Consider the following 19,861-nt stretch of genomic DNA (forward strand, 5'->3'; position numbering starts at 1 on the left):
CCAGCTTGTACTGATGAATGAGATGATTTGAAGTTGCTAAGGATCCCAAAATATCCTTTCATCCAGATCCTTAATGTCCAGCAGTTCCAAGTGCTTGGAAAGGTCAGCAGGAGCCGGGTACTTTGTAGCAGCCAGGACCTAGGTCAGTAAGCGTGGGAAATGCAACATGTGGAACAATCTGGCAGAGGATTCTTGTCCCCTGGGAATTTGTCCCCTAACTACCTGCCATCCACTGAGTCTGAAGTCAGGTCTAATGACTCCTGGCACAATAGACTGGCTAGTGATGCTGTGTATCAATGGTCAGCTTCCTCCTGCCTCTCCTCCCCCCCTCCACAGATCAATGCACAAACAGCAGGCCTTAGGCAAGGAGCCTGATGGATGCTGTGTGGAGATGGGTTGCCCTTTTGTTCCTTGGGAGAAGGAGGAGCTCCATCTCACCCTTGGGAGGGGAATGCCTTTCCTCCTGCCTCGGGGGTCCACTCCCTAGGCTCCCTTATCTCCCTCCCCCCACCCAGAGGGGAGACTGAGTGGTTTGTATTGCTGCTGATGGAAAGGAGGGGGTACCCCCACATTGGCTGGAAGGACCATGTTCCTCCCTCCTATGGCTGCCACCAACAGCCTATAAAAGGATGTGCCCTGCTGCCCTGAACATGCAAGTCCCGGGAAAGGGCACAGGAGCAGCCACCATGTCCTGGAAGCTGTAGGAAAAACTGGGAGTGGGTGGGAGTGGCCATTGCGATTGCTCCCTGTCCTGGACAGCTGGAGGCACAATTGCCAAGGCAGAGCCTGCCCAAACCACCATCTGTGGGGGCCCCTATGTTGGAAGCTACGACCAGCACCATGATGGGAGAGGTTAGGTGCCATCACAGGCTGCCTTCTCCCCCCTCCCCTCCTTAAACACACATTCTCTTATGCCCAGGTGTGGAGCATTTGACCTGTTCCCTTTCCTGCCTGGCACCTTAGAGTTCCCCCACCCCTGGGGTGGTCTCAGCTCCTGCAAGAGCTCTGCCCCACAGCTAGAGATTTCCCAGGGACTGGAGCAGTCTCACCACTGGGACACGTCAGCTCCTTGTGACTCCAGAAGTACTCTCCATTGTCCACCTTCCAGTCCTCGCTGGTGGCAGAGGAAGCCACCCCCGAGACCTCAGGGGGCTCACTCTGCAGAGGCTGTCAACTGCACACCTGTATACGCCACCTTCTGAGTTCCCAGCCCAGAAGTCTCGAGCAGGGAGTCACCCACCTCCTTGAGTTCCTTCTTCTTAGTCTGAGGCCCCAGCCCAAAAGCCTTGGGTAGGCTTTCAGCCAACTACTTGAAGACCCCCTTTGTTGTCTTCAGGGCTATTGTGCTGGATCTGTGAGTGGGTGCAACCCCTGGAGGTTTTCCTTCACTCACCTTGCAATTAAATAGTAGGAAAAGGTTTCTCACCAGTTGTTGAGTGGATCTAGCCACGGGCCTGTTACCTTAGTGGAGGGCTCTCTGAAACTGGAAGGCCGCCCATGGTCACCCATTAAGGCCACACAAAATAATTTGAATATGAATAGCCCTACCTGAGCAAACAGAGGTGTGACCTAACCATCTGTGCATGAGTTCCCCCCACTGAAGTAGAATATCTGATGAATTTTTTATAAATACAGATTCCTCACACAAGCCACTGTGGAAAACAAAACACTAGACTTACCTGAATGTTTCTTCTCTTCAGTGGGGCGAAGTCATCCAAACTGGTTAGGTCATACTTCCTTTTGCCCCAGGCGGGGCTATGCACATTTTATATGACTCTCCTGGGTAGAAAGACACTGTGCTTCTAGACGCTGGCAAAATGGTCCTTCCAGTCATCAAATAGCCCAGATCCAAAGATATTGTCCTTACTCTACTGAGGCGGCTTTTGGGAGGAGAGTCGTTCAATAGGTGGTGGACTGAAAGCATAATTTAGATTTCCCATCCAAGGTCTACTTTGGTTGTAGAGCCAGCTTTTAGAAACACATTCTGAAAACCACTGCCTGACCAGAACAATCTGGTCCTAATTCTATTATTGACTTCCACTGTAGTTAGAAGTTCACCACACAATGATGGGGGGAAAGCTGCAATAAAACATGTATCTCCTGTTCCAAATGCTGGCTGTGGCAGAGGAAATGTATTGTCAGAAGCCATGCATGTAACAAATGCAGCAAAAATAACACACAAGGTTATTTCAGACAACCTTCAAAACTCTGCATTTCTCATTAATTCAAACCACTGCTGAAAACTCCTAGGGGCAAAGGGGGGAGGGGAATCCACATATTTCACTTTTTGCAAAGGGTGGGGGGAGGTAATTATATGCAAAAAAGTTACAGCCTTCCCTCACCTGTCTGCTAGGAAATTTAGCAGGAACTACATGAAACAACTAATTTTTAAAACACGGAGACACTCCTCTGTAGGTAGAACAGGTAAAGCACAACCACAGGAAAGGCCTGAATAATCAGTACTAAAGAAGCAAACACACTGCTTTTTAACTTCCTCTTCAGACATTTATTTCATTTCTAACCTGCCCTTCTCTCCAGTGGTAGGATAAAACCAGCAGATATCACATCTCGCTTTTCACTGCCCGTAGGAGTCACAAAGTGGTTTACATTTGCCTTCCCTTCCTCTCCCCACAACAGACACCTTGTGAGAAAGGTGAGGCTGAGAGAGCTCTGATAGAACTGCTCGGTCAGAACAGCTCTATCAGGGCTGTTACGAGCCCTTGGCAGAGTAGAAGATGCCGCTCTTAAACCACTACTACACTACATGATTTCTCTCTACACCATTATTATTATTATTATTATTATTATTATTATTATTATTAGATTTATAGCCCGCCACTCCCTTGCGGCTCGTGGCGGGTAACAATATCGCAAATCCCCATTAAAACCCCATAAAACAATAATAACATTGCCAATATTGCCGGCATGGCAAGAATGGCAGCTCAACTCCCCCCCCCCCTCCCTCCCACTACTAGCGGGTGGAGAGGAGGTCCTGATGATGTTTTGCTTCGGGTCCAGAACCCGAGTCCCCGGGGGAGGCATAGATCTATTATCAGCCCCGGCCTCAACCATAAACCTGGCGGAAGAGCTCCGTCTTGCAGGCCCTGCGGAACGTTGAAAGATCCCGCAGGGCCCGCAGCTCTCCCGGGAGCTCATTCCACCAGGTCGGGGCCAGGACCGAAAAGGCCCTGGCCCTGGTCGAGGCCAGGCGTGCTTCCCAAGGGCTGGGAACGACCAACAGGTTTTCACCCGCAGAGCGCAAGGCCCTGCGAGGGGCATAGGGCGATAGGCGGTCCCTCAGGTATGTGGGTCCCAACTCGCGTAAAGCCTTGAAGGTTAGAACCAGAACCTTGAACCGGATCCGGGCAGCAATTGGCAACCAGTGCAGCTGCCTCAGCACTGGCTGGATGTGGGCCCTCCAAGATGTGCCAGTGAGGACCCTAGCAGCTGCGTTTTGCACTAGCTGAAGTTGCTAGTGCAAAACCATGACCTTCTTGGAAGAACCTTGAAATACTATTAGGTAACCAAGCAAATAACCATAATGTATACTAGAGTAGAAATCCAATCTTTTATGTCCTTCAGGAGGTTATACCACTATTCCTTGGGGGCTTAAGCTTAGGAATGCCAACTCTGTCTTAAGAAATTCCTGGAGATTTTGGGGTGGTGCCAGTGGATGGTAGAATTTGGGGAGGGATTTCCCCTAGAATCTATGGTGTATTAGAGTGCTTCTGCACTAGCAATATTGTTCGGCTTTGCATTTTTGAAAGGTCGATTTTTTCATTGTCCCACAGCAATGGAATCCCCGGAAAATCAGGGTGTAGTGGGGTCTAACTTGGGGCTGCCCAATGCAGAAATGCATGCAATTGGGTTTTTCCCTGCGCCCTCCATTCTGAGTCATCTGGGAACGCCCCTTTCCTCGTCACCATCCTTCCTCCCCACTTCCTTCTTTCCCCTCCCTCTGTTCCAAAAAAATATGCCTTTTTAAAAAGAAGGGGTGACTGTGTTATAATACTGCTTCTAAATTTAAAGAAAAACAGTCTTGCAGAGCAGTATTATAATGTTATAACATTGTAACCCAGCTGTTTTTTTAATTACGTTCAAGACACTTTGGGAGGAAGGTGATCAAAGGTGCGAAATGGTGGGATTAAGATGTGTATTGAAAATAACGGTGCAAGCAGATACCATTTTGCAAAAAAACCCACATCTTTTGAAACGGGAGAGGGAGCAAAGCATGTTGGGAGGCTGCCTCCATTGGACTCAATGCAGAAAGCATGCTGCAAATTTCAACCTGTGAAATAAGGGGAGGAAAGCCCACATGCAGAAACACTAGAGCTGACCCCTAGCATCCAAAGGCAGTCCAAAGCGAGGCTAAAACAGGGTATGTTTCCCAATGTGGAAACAGACACAGAGTCTGCCCTCTGATACTGCCATTGTCTCCGGGGAAACTTGACTTGTGTAGCCTGGAGATCAACTGTAATTCTGGGAGAACTCCAGGCGCCACCTGGAGTCTGGCAACACTATATGTGGCAAGAGGCAGAACTGGACTGCCCAACCACTTGAGAGAGGGGGTGAGGATTGTAGACAGGTGGGGAAAGTACCCACAGCAACCCACTGCTCCAGAGTCGCAATCATGTCCTTCTCACCACAGGGGAGCCCTCATATTGTGTGCTTCTGTGTAGCAGGGTAGAGCAGGCACACAGAAAATAAATCCGTACAAGAAGTAAAGAGGTTAATTTTTCAAAAGTTTCGAACTAGGGGGGCAGAGTGAGTGTTCTTAGGGAGAAAACCAGGGACCTTTGGGGGGGGGGATCAAATATTCTTTTTCCTATCAAACCAAAACCTGTTTTACTGTTTTAACAACATAAAATGCATCATTTATAACCTAGCTTATAAACTTGTTCTATTTGGGATATTTATGAAATTTTAATGTAGACATGCCTCCGTTTACAAGCAAAATTGTGAAGTGTTTTCTACACACAAATGTAGACCTGATAAGGAAGTACAACATACTTCTGTTTCCCCAAAAGCATCAACATTTCTAGAATGTTTCCATATCTACAACATAAAGATTGCACTAGATCTGGCATGTGCAGATCATGTAAACTGGCCTTAGTGATTTTATTTATCCTCATTTAACTTCTGAATAAGTGGTGGAGGAAACAGCCATTAAGACACATCCAACTTCTGGTGACCTCACATGGTTTTCAGGGCAAGAGACATTCAAAGGGGATTTCCTATTGCCTGCCTCTGCCCAGCAACCCTGGACTTCCTTGGTGATCACCAAGATCTGGTTAGATTGGGTCATACAAATTAGGGCCCATATTATAAACACAATCCAAAAGTGAAGGATCTCAGCAGATGTCTCAATTTCTAGCTTATTATAGAACTACTTTCAATTGCCAGAAATTAGACAACACGATTCAACAGAGATGGGCACAAACCTGTTCATAAGCCGGAATCTGGCACAAATTTGAACAGGTTTGGAGCCCCCAAACTCACATTTACCCCCTGAGGCATCTTCCCCAAACATTTACTAGCCTCAAGTGGGTAGCTGTGTTGGTCTGAAGTAGCACAAGAAAATTGAGTCCAAAAGCACCTTTAAGACTAGTAAAGATTTATCCAAGGCATGAGCTTTTCCATGCACTCTTCCTCAGACTAAATTGAACAACCATCTTAAGTGTATTAACCCAGGGGTAGTCAAGCTGTGGTCCTCCAGATGTTCACAGACTACAGTTCCCATGAGCCCCTGCCAGCATTTGCTGGCAGGGGTTCATGGTAATTGTAGTCCATGCACATCTGGAGGACCACAGCTTGATTACCCCTGTATTAATCCATCCATTTTGCTCCCCACCACCACCACCACTTCCAAGTAAGGGGAAATAAAACAGACAGGTGTCATGTCTCACAGACATTTCAGGCTAATCACGGCACAGGTGCACCCACCACCTAACAGCCCAGTGGGTCTGTCCATCAGCCATTAGGCTGAAATAGCTGTGAACTATTTAACCCATTCATTTCACTCCTATATCCATTTCCAAGTGAGGTGTAGCAAAGCTGATAAGCTGACATGGCTACCACTGTTAGGCTGAAATGATTGTGAACCATTTCACAGTTGGTTTCAGCTATTTAAAACTAGCAGCCTGGCAAGTACACCTGTCAGCTGTTAGGTTTAAATGGCTGCAAAACATTTAAATTGTCTATTTCACTCTCCCCCTCCCTTGCTTCCAATCAGGAGAGAAGTAAAATGGATCCATGAAATAGATCACAGTCATTTTAGCAGAACAATAGAAAGGTGAGCTCACCCTGGTGTTAGATTTGGAAACAGTCATTTAAACCTAAAATCGGGCAAGTCTGCCCATAACCTGTTAAGTTTAAATGGCTGTAAGGTAATAAACACATCCATTTCACTCCAACTCCCCCCCCCAAGCAGGGTTTAGTAAAATGGACAGGTTAAATAACTGCCAGTCACTGAAACCTTCCCAGATGCTGCCCTCCCTGTCTCCCTGTCACAAGGCCAAATTGGCTGGTTCAGGGTTCAGTTTGGAGGCTGAGAGATTAATAAATGAGAGTTTTATAGCTAGGTTTACAGACTTACACATCTTTATTTTGACGCTGCTCTAAAAACACTTAAGAATTTCTAAAAAGTCCTGAAAATTCTAAGAATTATATGCTTTACAACCACAACATACCAGAAATTGAGATCAAAAGAGAATGGAAATCCATCTTTCTTTACTCTGCAGTAGTTTCTCACAGAGAAGCTACAGGGCTGGATCCAAAATACTGAGAGCAAAGCTCCATTTCCCACAGTCCCTTTGCCCACTGTGCATAAGAACCATTGCCTCTCATAGTCAGGGGTCTAATACCCCCCCCCCAAAAAAAAACAGTTCTGGGGGTACCATGAAGGTCTGCAGTGGGAAAGGGAGGAACTGGAGGATCTATGCATGCACATCTTCTGCCAATAGAACTGCCCCTTCCAGCATTACAAAGGAAGCCTGGATCCATTTCTATATCCTAGAGATATGTGTGTAAAGTGTTCTCAAGCTGCAGCTGAATTATGGTGACCCCATAGGGAAGAATCCATTTCTAGGTATTACAGCTTTTTATCCTTGGTGGAAACTATCAAACACCATCCAAGACAAGTAATTCAGCTGTACGAAGGCAAAGCTCAATAAAACTTTTTCCAGCTATCACAGCCCAGCCTCTCAAAGCCTCCTTTTGAAGTTTACCCCTCCTGAGAAATCAACAGCAGCTGAGCAACATGTGTAACCATACAACGCTGGGATGCTGGGGCAATATTGTACAATGAGAAACTTCATTACGTAATCCTGGTTCATAGAAAGTGCTATGCCTTCTTTTGCTGGGGGATAATCCTGTTTTTGAGTAAATCATATGAAAAAACAGAACAAAATATTTTTTAAAATACTGGGAGGTCATTTAAAACAAGAATCTCTATCATGACACAATGAAAATTTATGGAATATTATCAATATTAATAACAGCAAATATTCCCATGCAGTGTACTGATACCTAAACAATAAAAACAATTATTTTGTAGTTACAATTTGGAACCAGCAAAGAGGAGCAATGTGGCATAACAGTTTAATAGACCAGGATTGGTGATAACTAGGTTCACCTCTCCTTCACACCACCGTGAAGATAAAATGAGGCAAGGAGAACCACGTACACTACCCTAAGCTCCTCAAAAGAAGACCAGGATAAAAGCGCAGCAGCTTGTTAAATTGTTACTGTAAGCCATGCTACATTTTGGAGATTGGCCTAAATCTTTTGAGGCAGTTCACAATTTCAGTTCATGCTGTGTTATGCCACATGGATTTCTCTGCTCAGCCACTTATTTATTTATCTTATGTGAATCACCCAGAGCCGTAGGGAAGGGCGGCATAAAAATCTAAATAAATAAATAAATATACTGCCGCTCTCCAAAGTCTCGCGGCAGTTTACATTAAAACAATAATATCCCATAAAAACACAATTAAAACACAATATCACGATGGCAGATAACAACCCACTCCCCTCCCCGTGTCCAGCAAGGACTATTACTCTCTATCTGGGAGAGAGGGACTTAGTTGGTTTCGGCTAGAGATCCACAGCTGACAACTTTACCACACCACAGTGATTCCAAAACTCTGACATCCCTTTTTGTGCAGCACTTACTCCTGGGCAAAGATAACACCTTCTTTGGTTATGCAGCCATGAAACAGAGAAAGAAATGAATTCTAGTTAGAATTAGAATAACCACAGTTATGGTGCATAAACTATAAGTAACTGAACAATGAATCAAGAAGCCCCTCCCCTCAAACTCCAACCTCTCCAGGCTCCACCCCCTCAAATATGAAACAGTTGGGCATCTCTCAGCTCTGCTAACCTAAGCTTATACAGAGCTTGGTGCAATTAAGACAAGATACATTGGTATGTAAGGTTTATAATGCAGTAGTTCTTTTCAATATAGAAAAATACAACATCCCTGAAAAGCATCTAGTTTTTTAAAAATGCACTTGCTGTTTTTCTATACCATAGTATGATGTTCTACGTGCATTCACTGACCACTTTCTAGATGCTTCTTTGAGTTCTTTCCAGAACAGATGTGGGAAAACTTCCAAAACAACAAAATTCCATAATTTCACAGTTACCAATAATACCTGTGTACTATTTTTATTTTAGATATTTCTACACTGGTTTTCGCCCTAATGGCATACCTTGGCACATGAACTGATTAGCATATCTTCTTATATAATAAAATTTGAACCAGATGCTCCCATACAACAAAGATGTAGTCTTCAAGTTAGAAGTGTCATGATGAGTAAAGAAATCACAACTATAACTGGATGCACATCTGCACTGTGTTGCACACTCAAGCCCTGGCCACAAATTCCAGTACATATATGTAAGATCTGTGTAGCATGTATACTTGATTGTTTTATACATCTATCAAATAATTCTCAAGAAGTATGGCTCAAATGGCACATCTGTCCAGGTGCTGGCTCACTGTTCCATTTGTAAAGTGAATGTGCATTGGCTCTTTCTTACAGATATGTGCATGCACATGGATGCTGTATGTATGTTCACCGTAACATGCATCCAATCTGACCCCAGTGTGGAGAAAGCTATGTACTGCTGCTGACTCTACCGCAAGGACAGAGATGTGTACCCCAACACATTGTTAGGCTATCGATAGGCAGCACTTGTCTGGGTCGGGAGCCAGAATCATTCCCTGTTTCATGCTTCTCTTTGATCGAAACAAGACATGAGTTCTGCAAATGGTCATACACCACACACTGAAAGTACAAGCTGTGATTAATCACCAACAGTCTGACAGCAGGGGAACTGACACCCACCTGGAGAAGTTGTGTACAGCCAGAGAGCAAGCATTCCAGTACAATGAAAGTTCACCAAAGTGCATTTCCTCACCAAGTATAAATTGATCAGACTTCAGTACTGCAACTTCACACAGCACATGTGCAAAAGCCTTCTAATACTGCCATGTGCCTTTATAGAAATCAATGGGTAGTAATTTGCTTACTGCTTCTTTACAGTCCAGAGCACATTTAATTTTAACGAGCCAGGATGCTGCCAAGCAGGAGGCAGAACCAGGCGGTTCTCATAACTGCACAACTGTTAACAGACAGCAAGGATGCCATTCTTTCCCAGGAATGGTCCTTCCCTATCCCATCCCTGCACAGGTGTGAGCTCTCTGCCATCCAGCGCAGGGAGGGACAGGTGGAATCCCACAATCCTTTCCTAAAGTGTCCATTCCCGAGACCACATTTGATATTCACAAACATAAACTCACAGGAAAAATCAACCTGCCAATCAGCAGGATGGGTCAAGGGGAAAACGTTTCTGGTTTACAGGAGGAAGCACACACGCACAAACTTTAAGCCATCGCCAGTGAGTCATAGAAACAGTCATCGGAGACCTTTACAGCAGAACTCGCTGCTGCAACAACCAGCGAATCGCAACCTATCCAGACGATCTGACCGCCTCAGTTCTTTAGCTAACTTAATAAACACACGCACGGCCCGAGCCAGCCACACTTATTGGTCTGTACAGCTCGATTCCACGTTTACTCGCATGAGGCCTCTCAGAGATCAACGGGATTTACTTCCAGGTAAGGGTGCACAGGAGTGTCTTGTCCTCACGACTCCTTTCTTTGGAGGGGAAGGACGATGCCTAACCTGCCAGAGGAGCGGCCGGGGCTTGAGCCGGGGCCAGCCACGCAAGCCCCGGGAGGAGAGGCCGGTGGCGTTTCCATCGGGACGCGGAGAGATCCGAAAGGAAGCCGCCAAGCCGCGCCATCCGCCGGAGTTTGGGCAACGTCTCCGGACGCCGGCCAGCCTCCCCGCGCACAGGCAACGAGGGCCGCTCCGGCCGGCACTCCAGGGGGCTGGACTCCCGGGGAAAGGGGGCCCACCCGGGCTGCAGCAGCAGCAGCCGCCTCTCTTCCCGGGAGGGCAATGGAGAGCCGGGGGCAAGGCGGCGGGAGTAGATCCTGCGGGAAAGGGACGGAAGGAGGCAGGCGAGCAGGCGCCGGAGGGGCGTGGAAGAGAGGAGCCAACTCCGAAGTTTCCACTTACCCCTTCGCCACCGCGGCTCGGCTTCCTCCTGCCCGCGAACCCGGGGCGAGAGGCGGCGGCGGCTGCCCTCCTCTGCCGGCCCCGCCGCTGGGCTGCCTGCCGAGCTTCCGTCCCTGCTCCAGGCAAGTTCCCTCCTGGCGCTGCGGGGCTGGGGCCCGGGGCTGGGGCGGCGGGGCCTGGCAGCTCCTCCTCCGCCTGCTTCGCTCCGGCTCTCCGGTTACAGTGGCCGCCGCCGCCGCCGCCGCGGCTCACCCCGCCTCTCGCCGCCCGTCTTCTCCTGCCTCCGCCTCGCCGACACGCGCGCTCGCGGGGGCGCTGCTGGAGCGCTTGGCGCGGCAGCCCCGGGCCCGCTTCCGACAGGCGTGCACGCGTTCACGTGTGAAGGGGCGCCGCAGAGGGAGGCGGAGGGCGGCTTTGACGCAGGGCGGTCCGCGAGCCAAGGGTTGGAGCCGGGCGAGGGGAGGCACCCGTCCTGTTCTCATGAGCCCGGGGTCACCATGTGTTGAAAAGAAAAAAGAAAAAGAGGTCATGTTTCCCGACTGGCTACTTCAAACGAGCGATCCCTCTCGTTTTAAGCACCCTTGCTATACACGCTGGGGAGAATGGCTGCTGACTAGGAATATGCCTAACCTTCCAACCCCAAAAGCCAACATTTTCATCCGGTTTTTAAGACTGCCGAAAGGAGGATGGAAAGAGGAAATCTGGTAACCTGACCTGAGACACTCCACCTGGGACTCAGGAAGCTGCAATATCCCAGGTCATGCCCTTATAAAGACTTTTACATCACCTTTTACCAATAGATTCAGGTGGGTAGCCGTGTTCCTCTGAAGCCATAGAACAATGTTTGAGTCCCATGGAATGCATGCACATACAAGTTTATACCTAGAATTAAACTTTTGTTAGACTTAAAGGTGCCACTAGAATCAAACTTTGTTCTTTCACTTCTTACTGGATTAAATTTGAGGTCCAGTAGCACCTTGAAGACCAACAAAGTTTTATTCAAGGGATGAGCTTTTGTGCACATATGCGCACAAAAGCTCATCCCTTGAATAAAACTTTGTTGTTCTTAAATGTGCCACTGGACTCAAAATTCATTATGTTGCTTCAGAACAACATGGCTACCCACTTGAATCTTACCAGATTCTTTTTGAATTTGAGTTGTTGCTGATTGAGCCTGGAACCTTCTGCATGCCAAACAGATGCTCCACCACTGAGATATAGCAATTTTTGGAATTCAGTGTTCCGTTGAGTTAACACCATGCATGTCTCCAAGTGTAGGCTAACTGATAGTGGTCTTTCCCATGCTGGGTACTCTACTTGCCAAGGAGGTGCCCAGCAACTGAGTTGTGGACTCCCCTACCTTCCAAAAGCCAGCCAGCAGTCTTGCTGGGGCATTGCAGGCCAAGACAAGATCCAGGACAAGTTCTAGGTAAGTCTACCCATCACTCCAGAGCCTACTAGAGTTGTTGGTTCTGGCCTACAAAATCCCTGGTGATTTGGGCAAGTGCCTGTAGAAAGAGACTTTTAGGGAAGGGTTTAGCCTATACTCTGTGGTATACCACCCATAGACTGCGGCACCTGAAGTTACCATTCTGTCCTGGGAAATGGATATCTGTACTCTTAAGATCAGTTATAATTCTAGGAGATCTCCAGGCCTCCCTTGGAGGTTGGCAACCCTTTCCCCCCACCTTGGGCACGGTTTCAGGGACTGGAGCCAAGTAGCAGTAGTGCGGACCCTATAGATAATGGCTCCCCTGAAGGCTGGCAGCACCACTAATGGTGCATTAGCACTCTTTTTGCAGTGCCTTCCCAGGCAGCTTCTTGGCCCAGACTGTACCACATGGGATCTGTGGGTTTGTATACAAACACTTGGACTTGATTGTAGTGCGACCCCAGTGGAAGGCAAAACTCCTTTCCTTGCACCTGTGTGTAAGCCCAGTGCCTTATTTAAATGTGACAACACATGTTTAGTGTGCCAGCACAATTCTTGCCCGAGCTGCATATCTCTGGCGTGTGATGCAAGGGCTTGGTCATGTGATTTTGCACCAACCCAGTGCCTCATTTAAACTGTAGAGCTTTCCCATCATGCCAACATACAAGCCTCTCATCTGACACTTGGTTTGTAGGCCAGAAACAGAACTGTATCTGCAGAACATAGTGCCTGTGGCAAGCACTGAACATTTTTATTTGTTTATTTATTATATTTATATATGTGCTGCCCTGCCCTGAGGCTCAGAGCAATTTACATAGAACTTAGTGAACAGGGAACAGTACAGATGACTTAATAGTTGTAAACAGTAACAATACAGTGCTGACAATAGAACAGTATGATGAGACAGTGGAATAATAGAACAATGGTATGCTGTAATTTAACTACAGCATACTGATGTGGGTTGTACAAATCGGTGGTGGTTTTCATGGGAGGAAGGCTTGGGGGCCAATTTGTTCAGGTCATCTTCAACCAAATGCCTGATGGAGGAGCTCCCTTTTGCAGGTCTTGTGGAATGATTCAAGTTCAATTAGGGCCCTGATCTCCTCTGGGAGCTCGTTACACCAGCTTGTGGCCAGGATGGAGTCAGCTCTGGCCCTGGTTGAGGTCAAACAAGCTTCTTTGGGGCCAGGGATCACCAGGCAGTTGGAGGTAGCAGAGCGTAAAGGTCTTTGAGGGGTGTGGACAGAGAGATGGTCTCTCAGGTACACTGGGCCCAGACCTTGTATGGCCTTAAAGGTGATTACCAGAACCTTAAGCCTGATCCAGAATTCAACTGAGAGCCAGCACAGCTGTTAGAGAATGGGTTGAATGTGGACTATCCATGGTGTTGCCTTGAGGACCCTGGCCACTGCATTCTGGACCAGCTGTCGTTTCTGGGTCAAGGTTAAGGGCAGGCCTGCATAGATCGAGTTGCAGAAGTCCATTCTAGAGGTGACCATTGCGTAGATCACTGTGGCTAGGAGTAAGGGGCTAAGTAGTGCGCTAATAGTTTGGCTTGACGAAGGTGATAGAATGCCAGCCATGCTACTTTCATGATCTGAGCCTCCATTGAGAGGGAAGCATTGAGAATCACACACAGGTTCCTGGTGGAACAAGCCACTCCCTGTCCAAGCCAGAGTGTCACCCCGTTGATCTGATGTCACTTCTGGGTGATATCAGCACGTTGGGTTATATTCCGGAGTCCTTCTGACTTTGGGATAAGTGCAAGTCAAGCTCGTAAATCTTTTAATTAACAAATTAACTGCATGAAAATGATAACTGCACCTTCCTTGCATTCACTGGTGAAAATTGGCCTATGATATGATCAAAGTCAGGTTTTTTTCAGTTTTCTCTCTTTCTAGTTTGATAATCAAAGACAGATTATACATCTGAAGACAATTCTTTTTTTTTGCTATCTGAGGATGGCTTGCCTGATTTTCACATAAACTGCTCAGTAGTGCTTTCCACCCTGTAGCACCCAGGCCACGTGCCCTACCCTAGATACGCCCCTGGCCAGAAGAGCCTCTCCTGGAATAAAATGTTATTGGTCTCCAGGTGCCACAAGACTCCAGCTTATTTCCCTCCACATGTGCAGTTGTCACCTACTCCCCCCCCTTCACATTTTTGCCAAGACAAATGAGATGCCAGCTATAAAGTTCTTTGCACTGCTAGATAATATTTAAAAAAAACAAAAACACTGACATTTGTTACTGCCTTATTTTGGCAGTGCCTACTATGCCTAGTCATTTTTAGCAATAAACTGCTACTTTCCAGTTTGCAAACATTAACATTTGATGATTTCCTCTGTTGACATTTTCAGCTGGTGCATTTATGTGTGTGAGAGAGAGAAGGTGCTGTGCACAATTCAGGCCAGAAAACTGTTAGGAGATAGTGCGAGATCCTGATGTGAAATGACCCTGAACTTGAGTTCATGTTGAAAACATTCAAGCAGCATCTTGAACCTGAGCAAATTCAACTCAGGTTGCCTGAAAAGATCACCTTGGGCAACTGTACCAGAAAAAAGCCCATTCCCACAGCCAAGTGGAAACCTGAATTCCTGTCTTCTTGGTCAACTGGTGGATCATCACCCATAGCCAAGGTGCACTTGAAATGGCTCACCTCAGTGTTGCCGCTATCATCTTCATCTTTTTTTTATGACAAGGAATGTGTTCTATTGTATTTTTATAGTATTTTATTATGTTTTAATTATGCAGTGTTTTTAACTGCAGCTGTGAACTGCCCTGATCTCACTTTTATGGGAATGGGCAGTATATAAATTAAATAAATAAATATGGAAGGGAAGAGATAAGAAGTGAATATCAGAGAAATAATGATCAATCCGGATATATAATAAAAGACTGCAAGCAGTTGGTGGTCAAGCCAAGCTGGATTTAGAGGCAGCCATTGCCTGATCTAGTCTGGGAAGCCTCCGGCTCAGAGTCCCGTTCGTACCTTGGATTTTGATCAGACCTGCTCAGAGACCACCCACAAATTGAGAGCTGAAGGGGTTGCCATTGCATTCCCTGATTTCCTTCAGCACCTGAAGAGGGCTCTGAATCCTGTGAGCACCCAGCTCCTGGCCTTTATGTATTTATTTATTGCATGGTGTGTGTAGTGTAGCCATGGGATCCTCAGAGTGTCTGGCAGCCAAGCGAGGGATGCGTGGAAGTTGTTCTCCATTGCCTGCCTCTGTGTTCCTTGGAGGAACTGCCATCCAAATCTTTGGAGGTCTCCCATCCAAACACTTGCTAGGGTTGGCTCTGCTTAACTTCCAAGATCAGACAGGATCAGGTTAGCTCATGGTAGCTCACAATATCAGCCAACTACCTGATTGTGGGAGGACCTAGATTGAAGGCCTTGATGCTGAGTGCAGCCTAGCACTGAAAGGTCATGGTCTTGACAAGGTTGAAGACCCCAAACCCAATCTTGTGCTCTGATTATGGGACTCCCTCGGTCTTTCCAGGTGTGTGTGTGTTTTAAGCCATCCTCATTGGGTAGTGCCCTTAGCATCAAGGGATCTATGCTGCAAGGTAAAGTGAGGAAGTGCCTGGGATAATGGGATTGGCTGTACTACTTCAGTCTGCAAGTGAAGGAATTCCTCTTTAAATGTGAGTGTACGCATACACTAGAAAGCTAGCACAGCAAATAAGGCTGGACTAGACTTTGAGGCACAATTTTCTACCTGCAGGGAGTTTCTTTACAGGGCTGAGTGTTCATAAAGATGACTTCTAGCCTTCCTTGTGACCTTGCATGGCACAGTACACTCTGAGGGTCATGAGCCCCTGTATCTTCATCCCGCTGCAGGCATGAATTGCCTCTTTCAACTTAGTAAGTCACTAGGAAGGTGATATTGAATTTAGGGCCAGTGCTGGTCCCAGGTGGCACAGACAGAGTATTGCTTTCTTCTTCACTGCTAGGAGAAACCACCACTGGTTCATCTGCCCTCTGTGGAGCTTCAGGTCACATACACAATTTTATGCTTACAACAACCCTGTAATGTGTGGAAAGAAGACAGCGCAAGGCTGGCAGTGACTGGCAGGAAGAGACCAACTGCTTCCATCAGGGGTAGAAACTCTTGACACGACCTCTTTCAGCAATCCAAAGCAGATGGTCCTCCAGATGATGGAGCAAGCTTGTACCAGACTGATTAACAGAATTCCTTCCTCCTCCAAGAGGAGGAGGTGTGGGCAGGCCCCATCCTGCAGTTCCATAGATAATTGCCGAGATATCTCTCACACAAACATAGCAATGAGCTATCAGTTTCTTATCTCACTGGACATACTAAATCGCTCAGTTCTCAGAAACTAAACTTTATTGGTCTTTAAAAGACCACCGGACTCAAACTTCATTCTGTATGCTAATTATATTACCATTTACTTTTATCTGTATGCTAATATACTGCCTTCACATATCTTATCCACCTTAATAATATTGCAGCTATAATCACACAGTTTCTTACCTTCTTCATAATTAAACCCCCATCCTTTCTCTACCTATATGAAATGGCTGAGGAAATTTTATTCCATTATACCTGAAGTGTACATACACACAAAAGCTCATGCCTTGAATAAAACCTGATTGGTCTGGACTCTATCTTCATTTTGCTGCTTCAGACCAACACAGCTACCCACCTGAATCTACAGATTTTGTGATCTGAAAGAGGACTTTTACTGAATATTTGAATATAAGGCGAAACTGGAAGAGAATGCGAGGAGAGGCGTTTTGCTTTGTGTTTAGGTAGCTGAAAACAAAAGGATAGAAAGTAGACCCTTTGTTTTGGAATATTTCTATGTATTGTTATTCTTTTTGTTATGATTTCATATATACCTTTAAAAATTATATTGACTTATTCTTATTTAGTATGATTAAACATCTTTTTTTAAAAAAATTAAAAGATGCAGTTTGGGTGTCTACTTTGGATAAGAATTAAAAAATGACTGTGTAAACATTATTCTGGTCTTCATATGCAAGAGTTCACATTCTGAGAATGCCCAGTACCAATGAGGATATTCTTGATACCTGCCAAAGATTTACAGAGACCCCAGTACTCACGAGGTTCCATACACACATCCTTATTGATCAGATAGTGCTGTCTGCAGTCCTGTAGGGTAGCGATCCCCAACCTGTGGGCCGTGGACCACATGTGGTCCTTCAACTAATTGGAGGTGGGCCCCGAAGAACGCCTTCTCCCCCCCCCCTCCCGGCCCTTTACTTCATCCCCCAGCCCTTTACAACACACTTCATTGTTGTGGCATGTCTGTATCTTATTTTGAAGGGATGTTTAAACATTACCATAGCAATCAGAGAGCGCTAGGGCAGTGGTTGAGAGTAGAGGAGTAAACTACCCCCACACACACACACACACACCAGGCCTCAGTAAAAGGCATTGAGTGGTCCCCGGTGAGCGGTCCCTGGCGTTGAGTGGTCCCCGGTGATAAAAAGGTTGGGGACCACTGCTGTAGGGAATGTTTCACCCTGCAATTTGTGCAGATGTGGGAGCCCTGCACACATATGGAATTGCATATGCAAGCAAAAATTATTTCAGGATAATCACTAATTACTGAAATAGCTAGGAAAGGGATCCTCGGGGTTATGGCAGATAGTTGAATGAAAGCATCAACTTTTAGTGAGCTGCAGTAGTTTAAAATAATAAGCCAAATAACCATGACCCCAGGAGATACTGTCTTTTTTACAGATGAATGAATTGATTTCGTTCTTAATAGGGGGAAAGCAGCCATATTCTGCAACTACCCTGTTACATGCAAGGCTGCTAGGTGTGGTAGTCTGCTTGATGCTAACTTTGCAAGGGAAGATGAATGAGATTCAATCAGAAAATCACCTCATGGTTAACCAAAAGGATTCTGACAAGGTACGTTCACTCGGTGACCATGTTCACGGTGAAGCCTCGCTATTTTGCACAGCATGTTCAGTTCTGGCCATGCTGTCTAAAGGGATGTTGTCAAAAGTGGGCTGAGAGAATTGTTTCTCCCACTCCTGCAACTTGGGGTTACTCAATGATGTTCATTGGCAATAGACATTTCCTGTATGCAATGCACCATTAACGTATGTAATTTTCTGCTACAATATGTTGTGATGCCAGCCAGCACAGATGGCCTTAAAGGTGGACTAGAGCAGTGGTTACTCACTCCAGTAGCTAAATAGAAACTTCAAATTTAGGGCCAAAGTGCATGTGTCACATCAGGGTTCCTCTGACCCAGCTTATTTTCCCTATAGCCATCTGGCAGATGTGGCATACTTACCCAAGTGATGCAGGGCTTGATTCAGATCAGAATTGCATAGCTGGGCAAGAAGGGAGCTCCCTCTTGGGCTATTTTCCTGAGCTGATACAGCTCTTGGTAGGGGGTGTTAAGTTGTCTCATTACATTGCTGCATGTGCACTGAACGTTAACTCACAGTCAAATATATTGGTCCAGCTGCCAGAGGGCAATCAATGGGAGACTCAGCCACTTGATCTCAGTGGGAAACAAAACACCGGACCACACAATTACTCTGATTCACCAGGTTCCCTGATCTAATCTATAATCCAACCAAAACTTTCTTACCCCTAAGAAACCACTGAAACATTCTTCAGGCTCTGAGAAACCCCAGAAACGCTGGCAGGGGCTCATGGGAATTGTAGTCCATGAACATCTGGAGGACCACAGGTTGACTACTCCTGCTATAGATCATCCCTCCTGTGTCTGCTAATCAAAGGTTTCCTTTGTACGCTTTGGAGGTTTCAGGAGATTCAAAAGCAATAAGACAGAACAGGAGATGGTCATGCCATTGCATGTCCACAATTGCATGTCCTCCAAGACATGTTAAAGATGATGGACAAAGGCTCTGCAAGTACTCTAGAAAGTTCTTCAAGGACTCTTGGATGTCCACTGTTTGGCCAGGTGGGTTTTGTACTCATCCATTACAGCCATGTGGTTCTCAACAATATGTCCATGTGAACCAGTTGCCCAGATGCCATGCTTTGCCTGCTGCTATGTCTAGATGTGCCTGTTCTCTTCTTCAGGGAAGAAAAACTGAGGCAAAATAGGCATTGAACCTTTCTGCTTTCTCTTTGTGTTCTGTCCAAGTGTCTTCATTTTCACCCAACCATGGGCCTATCACCTCCTTTAACTTGTGTTTGTGCCTCACATATCTGAAGGAGCTTGTTGTAGTGAGCCTTGCTGCAAATCTCAGCTCACTCTGAGCTCTGGCCTTTCTAATGGCTGACCTACACTGCCTAGCAAATCTCAGGTGCTCTTTGTTAGAGGTCCTTTCCTTCAGTTCTTAAACATTTCCTTTTTCTTCCCGAATTCAGCATGGACTTCTCTGTGCACCTGCATTGACTTCTTGAATCCCCTGCAATGTTTCTGTCCAGCACTTTCCTTTTCCCTCCAGTGCCATTTCTCGTTATCTTCATGCCCTCCTCACTCTGACTTTCTTGTCCTTGTAATTCTTCCTCTGTCAGTGCTTCCATCTCTGTCGTAGCTGCAAGGACCTGGAATTGATTCCTGAGTTCCAGTGGCATTGCTTGATGTCTTTGAGTCTGTGCTGCCACACTCAGAGGAGGTTCATTCAGGAATTCAACCCCCCCTTTTTCCCTTTGATCATTCTCCATACCCCCATGCTAGGTATCACAGTTTCTGTTAATGAAATTGTCCCCTTTCTTAATTTCATGACAGGTAGTAATCCTGTCCTTCAAGTGCTGAATGTCTCTCCTAAGAGTCCTGTCTGTTTGACAAGTGAAGTTCATCTTGTCCTCAGGGAGAAAAAAGAAACATGATGTATAAACCAGTTCATTTTA

The 19,861-nt window shown here is 46.3% G+C and overlaps 1 protein-coding gene across 1 annotated transcript in view; it reads right to left on the reverse strand.

The window, feature by feature from the left end:
* The window catches only part of RASSF8 (Ras association domain family member 8), a 98,393-nt gene extending 87,665 nt beyond the window's left edge, over positions 1 to 10,728 (reverse strand). The window contains exon 1 of the mRNA XM_077337941.1: positions 10,593 to 10,728. The gene's annotated coding sequence lies outside the window, so the exon portion shown is untranslated. The remainder of the gene's footprint in view (positions 1 to 10,592) is intronic.
* Positions 10,729 to 19,861: the final 9,133 nt, after the last annotated feature.

This window comes from Paroedura picta, chromosome 5 (assembly GCF_049243985.1).
Source record: "Paroedura picta isolate Pp20150507F chromosome 5, Ppicta_v3.0, whole genome shotgun sequence".
NCBI lineage: Eukaryota > Metazoa > Chordata > Lepidosauria > Squamata > Gekkonidae > Paroedura > Paroedura picta.